Consider the following 17,931-nt stretch of genomic DNA (forward strand, 5'->3'; position numbering starts at 1 on the left):
GGCTCTTTTCTCCTGGGCCGGAGGTTCTGAGGAGCTTTTCTCTGACCCGCACCCTCCAGGATCTTGCGCCGCCGGCGTCTTACATTTGGGGTGGTGGAGGTCTCTCCCTTCTTGTTCCCCCTTAGCTTTGACCGCCACGTTGTTTTCTTACAAATTGAGGCCTCCAGCTCTGAGGCTGACTGGAAAACTCTCTGATGTCCGAACACACAGCCGGAACTTCTGGCTTTTCCCAGCGGAGCCGTAGTCACCGCACGCTGGGCAGCGGTGCCCGGAACGTGACTGGCTGGAACCACCGCCCGCAGAGCAGCCCCCGCCCCGGCGGCCGGGCGGTCCATTCGCTCCTGGGGCTGGAGGAAAGCTGACCCTGGAGCCCCGTGGCGGCCTGCGGCCTGCAGCGGCGACAGCCGTGGAGCCCGGGAATAGTGGCGAACCCGAAGCGGCCGAAGTGCTGCCGCAACACAGGTTGGATCGCCGATCCCTGGAGGACCGCCTGAGCCGGCACCTGCCGGGCTTCAGGGCCGAGCCTGAGGCCGCCGTGACCGTTGCCCAATACAGGTGTATGCATTTATGTTTCTTTACTTATTTCAGAGAAAATAAAAAGTAGCAGTAAAGGAGATGGCTGGGAGAGAGCTTTGGGGTGTAGAATTATAAAGCACCGTACCCCAGTGGTTATTGAAATGCCAACGAGAAGGTGGAATAAAGGGGTAGTTGAGATTTCTTGCCTGGAATTATAATACAGGGTTTCTTGCCTTAAATTGTAAACAAAGTAAAACAAATCAAAGTTCAGACTACAGGTGTGCCACTTGCTGTGGTAATCCGGACTAGTTATTTAACCCTTTGAACATGAAATCTCACTTTGGTAAACTGTGATGGTTATATCTGCCCTACCTTTGTTGAAGAGCTACCTAACTGAAGGACACTTAATTCTGAATTAGCTTGGGTGCTAAATAACCAGAATCATGCTAGATAAATGAACTTAGCTGTGGCATAAACATTGCTCCCAGAAATGTTATATAATCTTAATTTAATATATGTATATAAATATGCATCCACAGAGAATATGTGCTCATTTTTTGGACCCAGGAAAAAGTTCATAAAAATTGAAGACATGTTAGGTCACAAAGAAGTTCTCTAATTCTAAAGTCTCAATCTTATAAAGACCATATTTTCAGAATATAAGTGCCCAAAGTTTAGAAACCAATAGAGGAAAGCTAAAATACACATGTTTAGGAACTATTAATAATTCACGGGGAGCGGATAATGCTCAAGCAGTTGAGTGCAGACCTTACATATGAGGTTCAATCCCCAGGCCCTGGTCCCTCAAACAAACCAAAGAAACAAATTCATAAATAAAAGAACCAATAATCTAACTTGATAATAGAGTTGATCAAGGTTTAGTATATTAAAATCAATTAAATTTCTGTACCTCCACAATTGAAATTTAATTTTGAAGAAGATATGATTAATAAGTGCATCAAAATGTAAAGTACCTAAATATAAATCTAAAAAAGACGTGTAAGACCTTTGTAGCAAAAATTATAAAACTGTATTAGACCTTAAACAAGACTTAAATAAATTGAGAGGCCATGTTCATGGATAGGAAAATTCAATATTGTAAAGTTTCTGTTTGTAATAGAGTGCATGAATAAACAGTATAGGTAGAGGATGGAATATCGTATTGTTATAGAATTTGAGAGAGGCTCAATTATTTGTGTATAGAGAGGCCAGGACTCAGGAATGATTTTGAGAAGGAAAAATGGTTTATTGACGGCCGGCCGGACTCGGGAGCTTTCAGTTTGAATCCCGAGCCCAGAAAAAGATTTTCAAATGTCTTTTATACCGAGAGGAAAGGCCAAATGGTCGCTTTGTTTCAGTTCTCAATAGGCTTCAATTAGCATATATATCTTCCACATTTTAGGTAAGCTTTTAGCATGGACTCCAGACATTCTAGATAAGCCTTTAGCATATTTGATTTGCATTTCCCCTGAATACTTAAAGTTTATAGATCTTGCATTGTTAAACTGTTTCCTGCTCCCCAAGGGCAGGACTGCAGCCTTTCATCATCCCACACCCACAAGTCACAGATAGTTTAGATTATCTCTGAAGAGACAAAGAGCCTGCCACCCATAGCCCACATCAATATAGCTGTGAAAATGATTCAGCTATGTCTATACAGAAGAACATAGACTCTTAGGAACATGCGTGAGGAAAATAGGCAAATCAATATGATTTCCTTTTAGTAATGTTTAAAAACAGGGACAAATAAGTAAATTTTGGTTAAGGAGATAAATGTTACAGTAAAAGTATGAAGAAAAGCAAAATAATGATAAATACAAAATTGAGTTACTTCTGAGAACCTGAGAGATGTAATTTTCTCTTTCTTAAAGTGGGTAGTGAAAACACTGCTGTTTGTTATATTATTATTCCTTATGCCTTACAAATTTTGTAAATATTCTTTTTTACCTAATTAAAATTTACCAAAAAATTTGCAAAAGTGTAGAACAGATCTTATTGGAAATACAAACTATGTTAAATTAAAGCATTTCATTCTTTGATACAGCAAAACTTGTGATTTGCAGCCGTGTGCCTAATATTTGTCTGGCACTGTTCCAACCACTGAGGCTATAACAAACAAACAAAAAATCCGTGTCTTATTGGAACTTCCATTTGGGAAAGACAGACAATAAAAAGACTTGAAGGAGGTGAGGATGTGAGCCATGTGGCTGTCTGGGGAGGGGAACTGCAAGAACACAGGCCCTGAGGGGGTGCATACCTGGTATGTGGAGGGAGGGAATACAGGCTTGGAGTAGTGTAAAGATGGGCAACAGTGACCCTTTCCACCATTGTGAGGACTTTGGCCTTTACTTTGAGCTGAGATGGGGTGGCAGAGATTTTTGAGAAGGAAAGGCACGTGATTTTCCTTTTATGAAAGAAATGTTTTTGCCTATTGTGTTGAGAGTTGACTGAAAGGGATCAAAAGCAAAAGAAGGCGGATCAGTTATTATGTCTATTTGCATCAATCCTGCAAAGAGATATTAGTGGCTTGGACAATAGTGTAGCATAGGTGAGAAGTGGTCATATTCGGGATATATTTTAAAGGACTGGCAGATCAGATGTGGGGTATATTAAAACAAACAAACAACTATTCCTTTTTTGCCTTAATAATTGGAAGTACAGGGTTATCATAAACTGAAATGGGCATGACCAGAGAAGCAGATTTGAGGGGCAATATAAGAGATGCAGTTTTGGAATGGTAAGTTTAGAGGTGCTCTTTAGACATACAAAGGAATATGTATTAGTTTAGCATTCAGGGCAGAGGTCTAGACTAGAAGTACATTTGGGAGTCATCAACACAGAGAAGGTATTTAACACTACAAGTGTAGAGAACGTACCTAGAAAATGAGTCTGCAAAGGGAAAGAGGAGGTCTAAAGACTGAGTCTCAGGCATTTTCTAACTTAAATTGGAAAATTGAGGAGGAACCTGCAAGGGAGTCTGAAAAGGAGTGGCTTAGGTTGAAGAAAACCGTGGTTTGGTAACAGTCATTAGTGACCCTGAAAAAAACAGTTTCAGTGGAAAGATAGGCAGAAAAGGTTGATTTAAGCAGTTTCAGAGAGAATTGGAAGAAAGGAATTAGAACAGGTGTAAACAACTCTGCCAAAGGGTTTTAGTTTTTCTGCCAAAGGGAAATAGAAATATTGTCATGAGAGAGGGGTGTTGGGTCAAGAGAAGGCTTTTTTATGCTTGAAATAATAGCATGCTTGTCTGCTGATGGCAGTAATCAGAAGAGAGAATAATTTGTGGAGGAGAGAGGGCCAGAATGAAGTCCTTGAGTAGACAAGAGTAGGCTGAGATCTAGTTCACAAAAGAAGGGGATGTCCTTAGATAGGAATATGAACATTTTGTCAACTCTGGTGGGAAGACAGAGAATGGATGTAGACGTTGGTATACAGTAGCTGTGGTAATCTGTGATCTTTTTCTCTGGCTTCTTCCACTTAATGTTTTCAAGGTTTATCCATGCTATAGCATATATCAGTATTTCATTCCCTTTTAATGGTTTAATAATATTCCATTGTATGAACATACCACATCTTGCTTACGCATTTATTAATTGACAGACACTTGGGTTGTTTCCACCTTTGGGATATTATGAATAATGCTGCTATGAACATCTGTGCATAATTTTTTGTGTGACCATATCTTTTCATTTCTCTTGGATATATGCGGAAGAGTGGAACTGATGGGTCATATGGTAACTATTTTTAGTTTTCACTTTATATTGCACCTGGTTCATTTCTTATCATGAAAGTTCCATACTTGATATGTAAGTCAAGAAGTACATCATCAAAAATGCATCCAGTCAGACATTTGGCATAAAAAAAAAAAGTGCTTTAAGGTTCATTACAATTTGACTCTTTGCAACTTCTCCAATAAAATTGTCCCATGTCACCCCCCACACACATACACAGGATTAAGTGATGCCAAGTTCAGTGCCCTTTGATATGATTGGTGGGGAGGATGGGTCTGGCTTGTATGAGAAAGTTGTAGACACCAGAGCTGCTGCTGCATTCTGTCTGGCCTCACTCTTGTTCTTTGGAGATGGTGTTTTAGGCTGGGGAGGAATAGGATTGTATCAACCTTTGAGGTATTATGAATACAGCTACTATAAACATTCATGTACAAGTGTTTTGGTGGATATCTGTTTTCAGTTATCTTTTATATATCTAGGATTGAAATTGCTATTATGAAATAGGTGTATATTTAGTATAGATGAAACTGCCAAGTAGTTTTCCAAAATGGTTCTACCATTTTAAACTTCCACCAGCTATATATGAGAGATCCAATTGCTTCCATCTTTGCCAGCCCCTGGTGGTGTCGGTGTTTTTAATTTTAGCTATTTTAGTGGATATCTTTCTCTCTTACATCCCACAACCAATCTATCAGCACACTTTGCTGGTTTTATTTTAACAGTGCACCCAACATAGAACCTTCACTACTATGGCTCTGGGCAAACCCACCATTCTCTTAGGCATATCCTCCTAGTTGACTTTCCTGCTTTTGCCTTTGTCCCCCTTCAATCTCTTCTCAACCGAGCAGTGAGAAGGACATTGAATAAATGTGTCAGGTCATGTTATTTCTGTGCTCAAAATCCTCCCAAACCTTCTGTCTTAGTTTCCCAGAGCTGCTATGAAAATACCCCATGCTAATTAGCTTAAACAACAGGAATTTATTGTCTTAGTTTTGGAAGCTACAAGTCCAAATCACAATGTTTGTAAACCATGCTTTCTCCCTGAGAAACTGGCTTTCCAGTTATCATTGGGGTTCTTTGGCTGTAGATGCATCTTTGTCTCCATTACATCCTGATCTCTCTCTTAGGGCTTTTGTCTCCTTGTGTAATTATTTTGCTTATAGCTAGAGACTTTAGCCATATGGGATTTAGGCCCTCATTCACTTTGGCAACACCTTAACAAATAACATTCAAAGGTTCTATTTACGAATGGGTTCACACCCGCAGCACTGGGGAGTAGGACTTGAACATGTAATTTGCAGGGGCATGATTCAATGTAAGTTTCTTATCTCACTGAGACTACAAGCCAAAATCTTTAAGGGGCCTGCCAAGTTCTTTGTGTTCTGCCTAGACACCCCAACCCTGTCACCTCTTTGTCTTCCTCTCCACTCATTTTGCTCCAGGCACTCTGGCTTCTTTATTCCCCCTTGAAGATGCCAGGCCTGCCTAGGGCCTGTGCTCTTGCTGTTACTTCTGCCTGCATTGTTCTTGCTCCAGACGTCCATGGACTCTCCCTTGGCTTCTTCAGGACTTCACTTCAACGTCACTGCCCCCAGTGAGGCCTTTCATGATCATGATCTTAAAACTAAAATCCCACCCTCCTGCCTCATTTTCCCTCCAATGCATTATCATCCTCTAACCTACTACATATTTTACTTGTTTTAAATTATTGTCTGGTTCCTACAAGTAGAATGTAAGCTCCATGAAGAGAAAGATATATAGAGCCCAGGGGAGTGCTTTGCACATGGTAGGCACACAGTAAATATTGAGTGAATGAATTACTCTTTCATTACAGATGAGAAGTCCGATACCAGAGCTGATATTTTATGGGCAACCTTTTCCCATCTTCGCAAGCTTGGAGTTTATACACTTCACCAGGGTGTGTCTAAATCTTCTCTTATTCATTATGCTGTAGTCCCTTCCTTCTGAAGATATGAACTTTTCTTCAGCTTTGTATATTAAAAAGGTATTTTCCTACCTAAAGTTCTGTGTTCCCCTTTCCTAGAACTTATAATGGATGGATGTTGGAAATTTTGGATCTCTCTCTTTTTTTTTAAGATTTATTATTTATTTATTTCTCTCCCCTTCCCACCCCCTTTGTCTGCTCTCTGTGTCCATTCACTGTGTGTTCTTCTTTGTCTGCTTGCATTCTTGTCAGTAGCACCAGGAATCTGTGTCTCTTTTTGTTACGTCAGCTCTCCGTGTGTGTGACGCCAATCCTGGGCAGACTGCACTTTTTTTCATGTGGGGCAGCTCTCCCTACACGGCGTACTCCTTGCGTGGCAGGGCACTCCTTGCACACATCAGCACTGTACATGAACCAGCTCACCACACGGATCAGGAGGCCCTGGGTTTGAACCATGAACCTCTCATGGTAGGCGGACGTCCTATCTGTTGAACCAAATCCACTTCCCTGGATATCTCAAGATTTCCTCTCATACTTCATGTTTTGTCCTTCTGCTTTGTGCTTGGACTTCCACACCTGGTATTTTACCTCACTAATTTGATCTTAAGTTGCTTTTATTCTGCTCTTTAGCTCTTCTCTTGATTTGATGGTGAGAGTAAATTGTTTTACCAAGTTTCTTTTTTCTCCCCACAGCTCAAAAAATTTTTTTATGGCTTATGGTTCTTCTGTTTATTTTTATGGTGCAGGTCCTCCTTAAATCCCTCAAAGAATATTAATTCTGCTCATGTCACAGATTTTTTTTCACTTTTCCCTATTCCTTGTTACCCAGGGGATTGATTCTTCTCTTTATTTAGTTTAGGGCCTCTCTTTCATGCTGTTGATTCTTTGAAAGTTGAGTGATTCTGACAAGTTTTTGTAGCTGGAGTGTATTTCCTTAGTCCATATGGGAATTTCTGCTCACCTGGTAGAGTAAGCTGGTGCCCTGGGGTCTGTGAGTAACCTGGGGCACTGCTGTACTCCCCTGGGCCAGATACCCATGCCGGGGCCTCACTTATCAGAACTCCCACTGTAGAGAACTGTGTCAGCATGCTGGGCTTGGCAACACATTTGGGAGTTATCTGCTCCGAGAGCAGAGGAGGAGGCACTAACCCAGCGGTTCCAGCATCCTTTAATTAATTTTCTGGCTGATCACCTACTATCCCTTCTCCCAGCCTCTGTTTCCTCGGATCCAGGTATTGTCATAGGGACACTTCTGCTAAAACTCATGTTTTGTAGGTAATAGGGTCCTCTTCTATCTGTATGGATCATAGAGTCTCCAGCTGCCAGAATGTAGTTATCTGACTTGATATCACCTAGACACTGCTGTAAGGAGCTGCTAGTAGCACCCCTCTTGACTTTCCAGCATTGGAATGGATTTAATTTTCATTTCATGTTTCTCCTGACATTGCAGTAGGATTTGGGGAAGAAGGAAAGTACATCTTTGTATTTGAGTTTCTCTCTACTCTCATCCAAATCAGGACAGTCCAATCCAACCTTTGATCTGCAGAAGGTTTTTCAAGCACATGTACTCAGGGAAAAACCACCGGGTTTGCTTCTTCCTAAAGCATACAAGGTATGGTATTCAAATACAGATGCAGTGATATGTAAATTTTTTTAAATGATTATTTTTTTAATTAGAGAATTTATATGTTTACAGAAATAACATGTAAGAAATACATTTCCATATACCCCCCACTGTTGTTACTTTGCATTAGTGTGTTTGCCTTTGTTACAATTGATGAAAGAATATTATCATTTAACTATTAACTCTAGAATATAGTTTACTCCCATTTACCACCTGTATTAGTCAGCCAAAGGGGTGCTGATGCAAAATACCAGAAATTTGTTGGTTTCATAAAGGGTATTTATTTGGCGTAGGAGCTTACAGATACCAGGCTGTAAAGCATAAGTTACTTCCCTCACCAAAGTCTATTTGGAGCAAGATGGCTGCTGACCTCTGTGAGGGTTCAGGCTTCCCAGGTTCCTATGTTCCTGGGGCTTGCTTCTCTCTGGCTTCAAGGTTCCTTCCTTCCTGGGGCTGGCTTCTCTTTTCTCTGTGAGCTTACTGCCTTGGGCTCCAGCTTAAGTCTTCAGCATCAGACTCCAACATCAAAACTCCAACATCAGAAACCCTCAACTCTGTTCTTTGCCATGCCTTTTATCTGTGAGTCCCCACCCACTGAGGGGTGAAGACTCAGTGCCCTAATGATAACTCAATCATGCCCAGGTACAGATCAGATTACAAGCATAATCCAATATCTATTTTTGGAATTCATAACCATATCAAACTGCTATACCACCCTATTATTAACACCTTGCATTAGTGTGGTACATGTGTTATAATTCATGAAAGAATATTTTTATAAATGTACTATTAACTATATATATATAGTCCATCATTTACAATATAGTACACTGTATTGTATAAGCCTATGTTTTTTCTTTTAATTTTTATTCTAATATATGACCTAATTTCTCCTTTTAACCAAATATGTAATTCAGTGCTTTTAATTACACTTATAATGTTGTACTACCATCAGAACCATCTATTATAAAAAGTTTATAAAAATATATAAATCAGTGCTTTTAATTAAACTCACAATGTTGTACTACAGTCACCACCATCCATTACCAAAACTTTATAAAAAACAAGTACTGAGGAGGGGAGAGCAAGATGGCATCGATTTAAGTGTGCACTCACCACCTCTCTCACAAGAAACGGCTGAGTGGGAGCAAGATCCTGCCCTAGTGAGCTGTTTTGGGAACCCACGGAGCAGGAGGCTTCAGAGTACTGATCTATAGAGATGGACAAAGAGGTAAATTGCTCAAGGTGTTGTTGGCTTGTTTCTTGTTTGCTGTGTTTCCTCTGCCTTGATTTCCCCTTTTCTGTATATACCGATTTTGTCTACCAGTGTTTATTTCTCCTTCCTTCAGCTTCCTGTCTTCAACTTTCGTCATGATTCTAACATCCCAACTCTCTGTTTAGTCCTCAGTTTTTCTGGTTTATATTTCTAATTCATCTATTCTGTTCACTTTCATTAACTTCATTTCTTTTTGTCCTTTCTTTTTTCTTTCCCTCTCTCATCATTCTGGCCTTTTAATTCATCCTATATATTTTCCTCTATTAAGGTTTCTATTTCATTGTAGGTACTCCACTTTATTATTCCTGTTACTCTACACTGTTTATATGAGTTAAATATTCATTTTCCTAGGTCTAATATAGTTCCTCTTTTAACTTTTACTATTATTATTACTATTATCCTTTTTCTTTTCTTACATCTTTCGCTTCCTCTAGCCTCAATCTTTTTCTTTCTAGGGAACATAGAAATCAGCAAAGAAACAGAACAGGAAGAACAAAGTGTCAAAGAGAAAACACACACACACAAAAACAGCAGCTAAATAAAATACTAGAGCAGAGAGAGAAGCTAATCAACAGAATAAACCCTTCAAGTTAAAAAGATGACCAGACAGCAACAAAATATTACAAACCATACCAAAAAACAGGAAGACATAGCCTAGTCCAATGAACAAACTAAAAACCAGGAAGAGATGCAGACCAGTGAACAACTAATCAAAGCTGTCCAAAAAAATATAATAGACCAACTTAATGAAGTGGAGGAAGAGATTAAAGGTATTAAGAAGACACTGGGAGAACATACTGAAGAAATTGTAAACATACATAAAAAGATAATGAATATGATGGTGATGAAAGGCATAATCCAAGAAGACAAGAATACACTGGAAGTACATAATAGCAGATTTGAACAGGCAGAGGAAAGAATTCGCTGTGTGGAAACAGTACATATGAAATCAAATAGATAGTATTACAGCTAGATAAAAAGACAGAAGAAATCCAGCAGGGACTTAGGGATGTAAATGACAACACAAAATGCACAAACATACACATTATAGGCATCCCAGAAGGAGAAGAGAAGGGAAAGGGGACAGAAAGGGTGTTTAAGGAAATAATGGCTGAAAACTTCCCAAATCTCTTGAGGGAGATGCATGTACATGTCCAGGAAGTGCAACACACCCAAACAGCATTAATCCTAACAGACCTATGCCAAGACATATACTTGTCAAGTTATCCAATGTTCAAGACAAAGATAAAATACTGAAGGCAGCATGAGAAAAGAGAACCATCACATACAAGGGAAGCTCAATAAGATTAAGTGCTGATTTCTCATCTGAAACCATGGGAGGCGAGAAGGCAGTGATATGACATAGTCAAGGTACTAAAAAAAATTTCCAGCCAAGAATACCCTATCCAGCAAAGCTGGCATTCAAAAATGATGGCGGATTCAAAATATTCACACATAAACACAAACTAAGAGAGTGTGCCAACAAGACACCTGCCCCTCAAGAGATACTAAAGGGAGTTCTACAGAAAAAAAACAGGAGAGACAGAGCTGGAGGAGAGTGTAAGAACAACTAAAAAGACAGAGAAATAAAAACAACATGACATACATAAATCCAAAGAAAATATGGTCCGTGTAAGTAATTCCTTGAGAATAAGAACACTGAATGTTAATGGATTAAACTCAGCTGTCAAGAGATACAGATTGGCAGAATGGATAAGGAAATATGACCCATCTATATGCTGTCTACAAGAAACCCATCTTAGACCCAGGGATTCAAGGAGGTTGAAAATGAATGGCTGGAAAACAGTCTTACAAACAAACAATAACCAAAAAGGGGCAGGAGTACTTATACTAATATCAGACAAAAGAGACTTTAAATGCAAAACTATTGTGAGAGACAAAGATGGACACTACGTATTAGTGAAAGGGATAATCTTTCAAGAATAAAGAACAATCATTTGTACTCCTAACCAAGGCATCTCCAAATATGTGAGGCAAACACTGGAAAAACTAAATGAAGGAATAGATGCCTCTACAGTTATACTGGTGGAGTTTAATACACCATATCACCATTAGATGGAACATCTCAACAAAGACTTTGAATAATATATTAGAGAATCTGGACTTAATAGACATATACAGAACATTACACCCAGATACAGCAGGATATACATTCTTATCAGTGCACATGGATCATTCTCCAAGATCAACCACATCCTAGGCCACAGAGAAAGTCTCATTGAATTCAGAAAGATTGAAGTCATTCAAAATAATTTCTCTGACCACAACGGAATGAAGCTGGAAATCTCCAAGGGCCAGAGAACAAGATTAGGCACAAAGATATGGAAGTTAAGCAATATACTCTAAGACAAACAGTGGGTCAAGGAGGAAATCTCAAAAGAAATCAGTAACTACCTTGAAACCAATGAAAGTGACAACACAACATATCAAAACTTATGGGATGCAGCAAAAGCATTACTGAGGGGGAAATTCATAGCCATAAATTCATAAATCCAAAAAGAAGAAAGAGCTAAAATTGAAGAACGGACTGCACACTTGGAGGAATTAGTAAAAAAAAAAAAAAAAAAAAAAAAAAAGGATAAAGTAACTCCAAAGGAAGAAGAAAGAAATAACAAAGATCAGAGCAGAACTAAATAAAATAGAAAATAAGAAGGCACTAGAAAAAATAAAACAAAGAGCTGATTCTTTGAGAAGATAAAGAAATTGGCAAACCCTTATCTAGTCTAACAAAGAAAAAAAGAGAAGATGCAAATACACAAAATAGAAAATGAGAAAGGGTATAGCACCACTCACCCCATAGAAATAAAATCTATCATAAGAGGATACTTTGAAAAGCTATATGCCGACAAGAAGGACAATTTACAGAAAATGGTCTAATTCCTAGAAACACATAAGCAGCCTACATTGATGAAAGAAGAAATTGATGATCTCAACAAACCAATCACAAAAAAAGAGATAGAATCAGTCATTAAAAACCTTCCAACTAAGAAGAGCCCCAGGCCAGACCGCTTCAAGATGAGTTCTACCAAATGTTCTGGAAAAAACTAATACCAATCTTGCTTAAACTCTTTCAAAAAACTGAAATAGAAAGAACATTGCCTAACTAATTCTATGATGCCAACATTACCCTAATGCCAAAGCCAAACAAAGACACAGTAAGAAAGGACAATTACAGACCAATCTCTCTAATGAACCTATATGCTAAAATCCTCAACAAAGCTCCTGCTAATTGTATTCAACAACACATCAGATGAATTATGCACCATGACCAATTGGGTTTCATCCCTGGTGTACAAGGATGGTTCAACGTAAGAAAATCAACCAATGTCATACACCACATAAACAGATCTAAAGAAAAAAATCACATGATCATATTTAGAGATGCAGAAAAGGCATTTGACAAAATACAGTACCCTTTCCTGATAAAAACACTGCAAAAGATAGGAATAGAAGGAAACATTCTGAACATGAGAAAGGGTATATATGAAAAACCCAAAGCTAACATCATTTACAATGGTGAAATCCTAAAATCTTTCCCTCTAAGATAAGGAACAAGACAAGGATACTCACTATCACCTCTCCTATTTAACATTGCATTAGAAGTACTTGCTTGAGCACTGAGGCAAGAACCAGATGTAAAAGGCATTGGAATTGGAAAGGATGAAGTAAACATTTCACTATTTGCAGACAACATGATCCTATACATAGAAAGCCCTGAGAAATCTACAACAAAGCTTCTAAAACTTATAAATGAGTTCAGTAAATTTGCAGATTATTAGATCAGTGTGCAAAAGTCAGTAGCATTTCTGTACACCAATAATGAACAATCTGAGGAGGAAATCCAGAAACAAATACCAGTTACAATAGTAAATTTTAAAAAATCAAATACTTAGGAATAAATTTAAGTAAAGATGTAAAAGACTTATACACAGAAAACTACACAACACTGTTAAAGGAAATCAAAGAAGACTTAAATAAATGGAAGAATATTCCCTGTTCGTGCATAGGAAGACTAAATATCATTAAGATGTCTATCTTACCCAAACTGATCTACAGATTTAATGCAATCCCAATAAAAATCAACATAGCATTTTTTACTGAACTGGAATAAATAACCTATGAAAGTTATTCAGGAAGGAAAGAGGCCCCAAATAGCCAAAGACATATTGAAAAAGAAAAAATATATGATTTGATATTAAAGCTTTAAATCTTTACAGATAGACTCACCAAATCTTACTCAACTTTACCCATAAAAATTCCTTTTCCATGAACCTCTGCACTTTCTGTAGTCTTTCAGGTTTTGTTCCACATTTTACTCTTTCTTAATAACCAGTCATTTTTTCTCAGGACAAAAGTACTGTCTTTTTTTTCTTAATAATAAACACACTTTTTTTTACATCCTACATACATAAGTTACTAAAATGATTTTGGAAACTGTTTCGGAGGAAACCTTTTACAACATACAATTACCATGGTTGCATTAATTAACAGGTATTTTATTTGAGCAGTACAGGAAAGTTTACTTTTTCCATTTTATGAAAACCTAAGATTTCCGATGCCATCAAGATAATCTTCTCCCTACCACCACTTTAATATGCAGATTGAGGTGGCGTCTGATAGGTTTTCCTGTTATGAAGTTACTTTTTATTATTATCAATTCAGTTTTTATTTAATAATGATTTCCTGGAATTAGTTTATTTAAACATTTCAGTTTAAACAATGCTTTTACAAATTTCTTATTATTATCCATAATCATATGGACTATAGTTACTTTAAGGCATTTCACCTTCATAAAACACATTCACTTACTTAATGCTACCTTCCATAATACTTTCTATAAGTTTTGTCTTACATAGCACTCCCACAAACTTTTTACTTCTTTCTATATCCATTAAGTTTCACATTTTTCATCCCATATTGTGAAGAAAAATAAGCTATTCATTTCAATTTAGGAGCAAACAGACTAGCACAAAAGAATTAAGAGAAACTAACAGAAACATAAAGCTTACTAATTTTATTTATAATTCTTACTCCATTAGTATGGCTGTTTCTAAGCTTTTCATTATTTCACATCTCTGATTTTACTGCTTCTAAGATTTCTTCTGGAATTCTTGTTGCTTGTAATATGCAAGCTTGCTATTAGGAACACTTTTATTGGTAATCAGCAACCAGTTACTTGAGCAGTATAAATGCAGTTGAGCACTAATTCAGCAGTTCAAATAGACATTCAATACATGTATTTCGGATTACTGTTCTTTAGGAGTACACTTAGCCTTAAAGTTCAGGAGTAAGCTAAAGGCTTACTTGTAAGAGGTAATTGTAGGTTTGATACTTTGCTGGGCATCAGGAGGGACAGGATGTTGAGGTTTGAATGGGATGTGGGTAGGACTTGTGAGTTGAACCTTGGCTAGTTGTGATGGACAGCAATGAAAGGAATTTCAGTGTCCCAGATGTCCAGATTGACTGAGCTTGACAGAAAAAAGGAGAGCAGAGGAAGGGGGTTTGAGGATAGGCCTATTAGCCAGAGAAAGAAGATGCCATGTGGGCTCTGAAGAGAAGGAATGAGTATTTGTGCTTTGAGCCTGGTTAAAATGTTTCTTTTAAGGATTGGAGTTAGACAGCGGGGATGTGTTAAGATGAGTGGGTGAACAGGTGTTTTTTTAGTGAGTATGGCCAAGAGGGGTTGTGAGGGGTTGTGAAACTGTTTCATCTACCATCAGTGTTGATCCCAAGGAGAGAGCTAAGGGTTCAGGGAATTTGGGAAGGGCAGAGTAAGTGGTTTTAATATCAATAAGAAATGAAATTGGCTTACCTGCCACTGTCAGAGTTGCCAGAGGTTTTGTTTTGGAGATGGGCATGGGGGCCTGTATGGTCCTGGGCACCTTTAATCATCTGTTGCCAGTCCCAGAAGTTCTGAGAGGATGAAGCCAGGGGCGGGGTCTGACTGGGTAACTGATGCACTCTTGCCTTGAGAGGCCTGGGGACAATCAGACCTCCAGTGGATTCCCTGCTTGCACAGCAGGCATGGCCCCAGAGGGAATTGTGGATTTGGGCACTGCTTGGACCAGTGGCCAGGCTTTTTACATTTGAAGCACGGCCCTGGAGGGTGCTTTCCTACTTGCCTGGAGTGGGGTGGCTGCTGGGAATTTGGAAGGGCAATGGATTTATGGGTAGGTTTTTTGGGTGGGCTGCCTTGGCTCTGACAGGGCTATTGGCAGCATTTTGTTGGTTTAGGGTATTTGCGTTGGTCTGGGCTGCAAGCCGACACATCCCTTTTCTTCTGGGGACAGACAGGTAGAAAGAATGATATAGAGGTCTCAACATGTAAGATTATAAGAGACAGTTATGTATTGAAATTCTTTGATAAAATGAGAGGATCAGAAAAATAGGGTCTGAGACTGCGCTTGATTTGAGAGAGATCAGGGAGGGGGAAGGGTGCATGGCCACACACAGGGTTTGGTGAATCTGACCTGGAAGTGGAGTTAGGAGCCAGGGGAGTTTCTGGACAAGGGAGAAAAGTAGGATTGGGCAGGGGGGCTTAGAGCAGCAGGCAGAATGGCACATAGGGAGGGGGAACTGAGTTGTTTACCAGATCTAAGGATGTTTTTGATGAGGCATCAGGAGGATAGCAAGGGTTTTTTGGGAGAGGAGAGTGAAGAATTTGAAAAGTGGGACAGAACTGACAGAGGGAGGAGTGGCCTGCACAGTTCAAAAATGGCCTGGACATACGGGATTTTGCTCCACTTGTTTAAGCACTGACAGTACTTATTGAGGTGTGTGAGAATTTGGGTTCTAAGGTCCCATTTTTTGGCCAGACAGATTTACTGTTGAGTGGATAATGAGGCCAAGCAGTGTTACAGTAAAAGGGCCTTTTTGGACAGAGATCAAATTCCAGACTGAGGTCTTTTAAGACTTCAGAAGACGGGAAGCGGACTTGGCCCAATGGTAGGGGGTCCGCCTACCACATGGGAGGTCCGCGGCTCTAACCCAGGGCCTCCTTGACCCGTGTGGGGCTGGCCCACGTGCAGTGCTGATGCGTGCAAGGAGTGCCCTGCCATGCAGGGTGTCCCCCACGTAGGGGAGCCCCATGCACAAGGAGAGTGCCCCGTAAGGAGAGCCACCCAGTGTGAAAGAAGGTGCAGTGTGCCCAAGAATGGCGCCGCACACATGGAGAGCTGGCACAAAATGACACAACAAAAGAAACGCAGATTCCTGGTGCCGCTGATAAGGATAGAAGCGGTCACAGAAGAACACACAGCAGATGGACACAGAGAGCAGACAATTGGGGGGGGCGGGGAGAGAAATAAATAAATAAAATGCTTTCTCACTGAAAGTTAAAAAAAGACTTCAGAAGAGGCACTCCTTGTTTTTAAGGGTGTGGATTGACTGTTGCCCATGAGTTTAAGGAGATTTTACTGAGTCCCTGAGATGACAACAGATCACAGGGGATGTCTCTCCCTGTGTCTTGTCAGGCCAGGTACAGAGCAGAGGACCAGAGGAGGCATCCCTCAGGCTAGTTGCTCCATGCAACAGAGTCCAGGACCCAACACAGCCCTCTCCCCAGTGTCCTGGGCCATGGAGAACAGAACAGGATTTTATCATGAAAGTAAAATGTCAACTAACACAATTGGAGAAAACATTTGGAAATCATCCATCCAATATAACAAATTGTAGAAAATGTTTGGAAATCAAATAACCAATAAACATTCATCATGAAAGTAAAATGTCAGCCTACACAATTAGATAAAGTATTTGGAATTCATATCCAATAAATATTTAATATCCAAAGAAGATATACAAATAGCTAGAAATCCCATGAAAAGATCCTCAACTTCATTAGCCATCAGAATAATGCAAATCACAAGCACATTCCTCTTCACACCTGTTATAATGATTGCCATTTAACAATGAAAATAAGTGTTGGAGAGGATGTGGAGAAGTTGGAACAGTCATTCACTGCTGGTGACAATGTGAAATGATGCAGCCACCATTGAAGAAATTTGGTGGTTCCTCAGAAAGCTAAATACAAAACAACCATAGGACTTACCAATCCCACCACTATGCATATACCACAAAAAAAAATTGAATACAGGGATTCAAACAGATATTTTTGCACTGATGTATATAGCAACAGTATTGAAATTGCCAAAAGACAGAATGAAATCAAGTGTCCCTCAGCTGATGAATGGATAAAGAAAATTTCATGTATATTTAAAATATAATATTATTCAGCCATAAAAAGTTTATCCAAAGTGGATAAAACTTGAGGACAGCATTTGCAATGAAATAAGCCAAATGCAAAAGGAGAACTATTGTATGATCTCACTGACTTATAATAATTAAAATAAACAAACTCAGAGTCAAAATTTAGGAAATGTTCCCAGGGCATAGGATGAGGATATGGAATAAGAATTTAAGGTTACTATTTGGAATGATGGAAATGGATGGTTTTGCTCATAGCCCAGTATTATGAACATAATAAGAGCACTGACATATATTTCTGAATTTGGCTAAAGCTGAAATGTTATATGCTATGTATGGTAACAGTATAAGATTTTTTAAAACATCCATAGAATTACATGATATAAACAGTGAACCCTAAATTAAACCATAGATAATAATGGTGCAATTTAAGAATAAAAAAGTCAGTTTATCTCTTTGGGTGAGGGGATCTCCATCTTTTAAGGACATGTTTAGGACAGGTGACTTATTTTTATAGGGTCAAATGTAATTAAATAGGGCCTTGATTGGAAGTCTATGTCAGTTGCCCTTTTGGGAATTTCAAATTTCAAGAGATGAAGAGGAAACACAACAGGAA

The 17,931-nt window shown here is 39.0% G+C and overlaps 1 long non-coding RNA gene across 1 annotated transcript in view; it reads left to right on the forward strand.

Annotated features, from left to right (window-relative positions):
* Positions 1-54: 54 nt before the first annotated feature.
* LOC139437801 (uncharacterized) overlaps positions 55-17,931 on the forward strand; it is a 78,248-nt gene continuing 60,371 nt past the window's right edge. Inside the window, exon 1 of the long non-coding RNA XR_011647702.1 lies at positions 55-555. This is a non-coding gene — a long non-coding RNA (uncharacterized lncRNA). The remainder of the gene's footprint in view (positions 556-17,931) is intronic.

The sequence above is a fragment of the Dasypus novemcinctus genome, chromosome 28, assembly GCF_030445035.2.
Source record: "Dasypus novemcinctus isolate mDasNov1 chromosome 28, mDasNov1.1.hap2, whole genome shotgun sequence".
In the NCBI taxonomy this organism is placed as follows: domain Eukaryota; kingdom Metazoa; phylum Chordata; class Mammalia; order Cingulata; family Dasypodidae; genus Dasypus; species Dasypus novemcinctus.